Source organism: Amaranthus tricolor, chromosome 3 (assembly GCF_026212465.1).
Source record: "Amaranthus tricolor cultivar Red isolate AtriRed21 chromosome 3, ASM2621246v1, whole genome shotgun sequence".
In the NCBI taxonomy this organism is placed as follows: domain Eukaryota; kingdom Viridiplantae; phylum Streptophyta; class Magnoliopsida; order Caryophyllales; family Amaranthaceae; genus Amaranthus; species Amaranthus tricolor.
The window spans coordinates 14,248,939-14,253,892 of NC_080049.1; positions in this window are offsets into that span (position 1 = coordinate 14,248,939).

Genomic DNA, 4,954 nt, shown 5'->3' on the forward strand with positions numbered 1-4,954 from the left:
CTCATTTAATCAGGAAACCCTGAGAGCAGTATCCTGTTCTCTGGAAAGATGTTGAAGATGAACGAGCGCATGGAAGAGGGGTACTCCACACAAAGGCCACCCATGTTCGATGGGAAATTCTATACTTACTGGAAAAATAGAATGGAAATCTTCATAAAGGCCGAAAACTATCAAGTTTGGAGAGTCATTGAAATTGGAGACTTTGAGGTGACGACCATCAACTCCAACAATGAAGCTGTTCCAAAACCAATCACTGAATATGAAAAAGAAGATTTTCAAAAGATGGAAATGAACGCTCTTGCTATCAAGTTACGTCACTGTGGGCTTGGTCCAAATGAGCACAATCGATTTATGGGTTGCAAAACCGCTAAGCAGATTTGGGACCTGCTCGAAGTTACCCATGAAGGTACTAGTGAAGTAAAGAGATCCAAGATTGATTTGCTAATGTCCAAATATGAAAGATTCGTAATGGAACCTAGGGAAAACATTCAAGAAATGTTCACTAGGTTCACAAATATTACGAATGAGTTAGTCTCTCTTGGTAGAATCATTCCCGTTGATGAACAAGTTAGAAAAGTACTAAGGAGTCTTCCTCAAGACGAACGCTGGAGAGCAAAGGTAACAGCCATCCAGGAGTCCAAAGATTTCACCAAGTTTAATTTGGAAGAGCTGGCTGGTTCTCTCATTACCCATGAATTGCATTTGGGAACAGCTGACAGTTCCCGAAACAAAGGACTGGCTCTAGCAGCAGATGATAGCGATGAATCAGAAACTGGTGAAGAGGAAGCAGCACTGTTGGCTCGAAAATTCAAAAAATTCTTCAGGAACAGAAGATATGGAAATCAAAGAAATAACAAAGAGAAGGGAACACCGAACTTGAAGACAAACTTTGAATGCCATAAGTGTGGGAGCACTGAACACTTCATCAAGGATTGCCCTCAATAGAAAAATGAGAAGGGCAAGGGAAAAGCAAGAGAAGTTGGAAGACAATATAAGAAGGGAAACTTCAAAACTGATTTTAGAAAAGCAATGATAGCAGCTTGGGGAGATACGGAGAGCGAGGCTGAGACAGAAGCTCCAGTGGAAGAGGAAACAGCAAACCTATGCCTCATGGCATCTCATGAAGAATCCAAAGAAAAAGAGGTAATGTCTTCTGGTCCATCTCCTAAATATTTGTCCAACATAAGTAAGAATAAACTAATCAAATTGCTTTTAGAGACACAAGAAAAGCTAGATGAAAAAACAGCTAAGTGTCTCCAAATTGAGAAAGATCTTAACTTAAGTGAAGATCATATCTCATATCTAAACTCCTTTAGAATCGATGTGCAAAGTAGATTTTTTGATTTGCTAGATAAGAATATCATTTTGAAAGAGCAGTTGGAGAAATTAAAACAGGAATTTATCACTCTTAATATTGAATTGAATCAAAGCAAATTGTTAGGATTAAAATCGGTTGAAAATGATAAAACCACTCATGAGTTTAGCACGGAAGTTCAAGGAATAAAATTAAAATTAGAATCAAGTGAAAAAGAAAATAAGTTCCTAAAAGATCAAATAAACTTAAGAGGAAAAGGGAAAATCAAAGAAATTCCCAAATGGATTCTAGATGCTAAAACCAAGAGTAAAGAAGGTCTAGGCTATATTAAGAATGATAAAAAGAAAAAGGTATACGTAAATCTCCCTAGTAGTAAAGTCTGTTCCTTCTGTGGTAAAAGTGGACACCTAAAACATCAATGTACAAAGAGGGAACAGCATGTCAAAGCAAATAAAAATTATGTCGAACGTATATGGATTAAGAAATGTGATTCAAATATTGTCGACAAGGAACCCAAGGATGAATGGGTTCCTGTACCTAACCACTAATTTGCTTTACCAGGTTCAAGTGAGGGGGAACAACTCATGGTATCTCGACAGTGGGTGTTCCAAGCACATGACGGGTGACAAATCTAAATTTCTCTCACTTGAAGCCTATGATGGGGGAACAGTAACCTTCGGTGACAACATGAAGGGTGAGATAATCGCCAAAGGAAAGGTTGGAAGGTCTAGTTCCCATGCCATTGATAATGTATTTTAGTCGAGAATTTAAAACACAATTTGTTGAGTATTTCTCAATTTTGCGACAAAGGTAACTCTGTTAAGTTTACTTCTGAAAAATGCATAATTTCTAGGAACAGTACAGGAGACCCTGTGCTGGAGGGAATCAGAAAAGGGAACACCTATGTGGTGGACCTGGACACTGTTCCCAGAAACAGTCTAACGTGTTTAAGTGTTATTGAAGAAGACCCACTTCTTTGGCACAAGCGTCTAGGTCATGCTAGTTATTCATTGATTAACACTTTAAGATTAAAGACCTAATAAGAGGATTACCAGCAATAAAATTCCTCAAAAATGAAATTTGTGATCCTTGTGCTAAAGGAAAACAAGTGCGGTCATCCTTTAAATCAAAGAACGTTGTGACTACCACTAGACCATTAGAATTAATTCATATGGATTTATGTGGACCAATGAGAACACAAAGCCGTAGTGGCAAAAAGTATGTGTTTGTTGTTGTTGATGATTATAGTAGATTCACTTGGACCTTATTTTTGGCAAGCAAAGATGAAGCTTTTGATGAGTTTGTTTCCTTTGCTAATAAAACACAAAAATCTACCAATAATCAAATTGTTCACATTAGGTCTGATCATGGAAAAGAATTTGAAAATTCAAACTTCATGAATTATTGCAATGAACATGGCATAAATCACAATTTTTCCGCACCTAGAACACCACAACAAAATGGTGTGGTAGAAAGGAAAAATAGGACTTTAGAAGAAATGGCAAGGACCATGTTGATTGCTAGTGGTCTACCTAGGAATTTTTGGGCAGAAGCCGTTAATACTGCATGCTATACATTGAATGCTGTACTAATCGAGAGCCAATCACTTCAAAGACACCCTATGAATTGCTCAAAGGTGTTAAACCAAATATTTCCTATTTTCGTATATTTGGATGCAAATGTTTTGTTCATGTGAATGGAAACGAAACATAGGTAAATTTGATGAAAGAAGTGATGAGGCAGTATTTCTTGGTTATTCATCACAAAGCAAAGCTTACAGAGTTTATAATAAGAGAACAATGTGTGTAGAGGAGTCTGTTCACATAATCTTTGATGAAACTAACTTTTCAACAAGTGAACAGGAAACAAGTAATATTAAAATAGGTCTTGCAAATTTGGAAGATGAAGATGAAGGAATCAAAGTGCAAGATCAAGGAACAGCAAGTGAACAGTCGATACAAGAAGAGGCAGAAGAAACTGACCAAGTTCAGGAACTGCCAGCACAACAGGACCAACAGACTGTTCCCAATCCAGCTATTCCCACAGATGAGCAAAATGATCCAGTAGCTGAACAGAATGTCAATCAAGTTGCTGAACAAGAACATGCTACTGTTCCTTCAAGAGAACTTGTGCCTAAACCTTGGAAGTATCAAAGATATCATCCTCTTGATTCAATTGTAAGTGATATAAATAAGGGAACACAAACTAGATCTCAATTGAGAAACTTTTGTGCACACTTTGCGTTCCTATCATCACTTGAACCTTAAAATCACGAGGAAGCTTTAAAGGATTCCGATTGGATAGTTGCCATGCAAGATGAATTAAATGAGTTTGAAAGAAATAAAGTGTGGCACTTGGAACCCAAACCGAAAAACAAGAAAGTTATTGGTTTGAAATGGGTATTTCGGAACAAGCTTGATGAGCATGGAATAATTGTTAGAAATAAAGCTAGACTTGTGGTTAAAGGTTATAATCAACAAGAAGGTATTGATTACACTGAGACTTTTGCTCCAGTAGCAAGGTTAGAGGCTATCCGAATCTTAATTTCTTTTGCTGCATTTATGAATTTAAACTATATCAAATGGATGTGAAATGTGCTTTTTTAAATGGTTATCTTGATGAAGAAGTTTTTGTAGAACAACCTCCAGGTTTTGAGAATACCTCTTGTCTTGATCATGTTTACAAGCTTGACAAAGCCCTATATGGCTTGAAGCAAGCTCCTAGGCAATGGTACGAAAGACTTTCAAAGTTTTGATTAAAAATAACTTTGTAAGAGGAAAAATCGACAAAACCTTGTTCTTTAAGAATAAAGGTTCTAATATCTTGGTTGTTCAAATTTATGTTGATGATATTATTTTTGGTGCTACTAATGACTTGTTATGTAAAGAATTTGCTAACCTTATGGGTACAGAATTTGAAATGAGCATGATGGGAGAATTAAATTTCTTTCTTGGTTTGCAAATTAAACAAACTGAAAATGGTATCTTTATTCATCAACAAAAATACATCAAAGAACTTCTTAAGAAATATGGACTAAATAATGCAAAAACCAATCATACACCTATGGCTACCAATGTTAGACTAGATGAAGACCTAAATGGAACTAACGTAGATCAAACAATGTATAGAGGCATGATAGGTTCTTTATTATATCTAACTGCAAGTAGACCTGATATTTCTTTTAGTGTTGGTTTATGTGCAAGATTTCAATCAAGTCCTAAAGAATCACATCTCACGGCAGTAAAGAGAATTTTGAGATATTTGAAGGGAACAGACGACTTGTCCCTATTTTATCCTAAAAGTGATGTTTATGATTTAAAAGGTTTCAGTGATGCAGATTATGCAGGTGATCTTGTTAATAGAAAAAGTACATCAGGTATGGTACAATATCTTGGCTCATGTTTAGTTTCATGGAGTTCCAAGAAACAAAACACAGTTGCATTATCCACTGCAGAAGCTGAATACGTAGCAGCAACAGCTTGCTGTTCCCAAATGCTTTGGATAAAACAGCAACTTAGAGATTTTGGTATTAAAGTTGAATGCATTCCTATTTATTGTGATAATACTAGTGCCATATGTATATCTAAAGATCCAGTGCATCATTCACGTGCTAAACATATACATATTAGACATCATTTT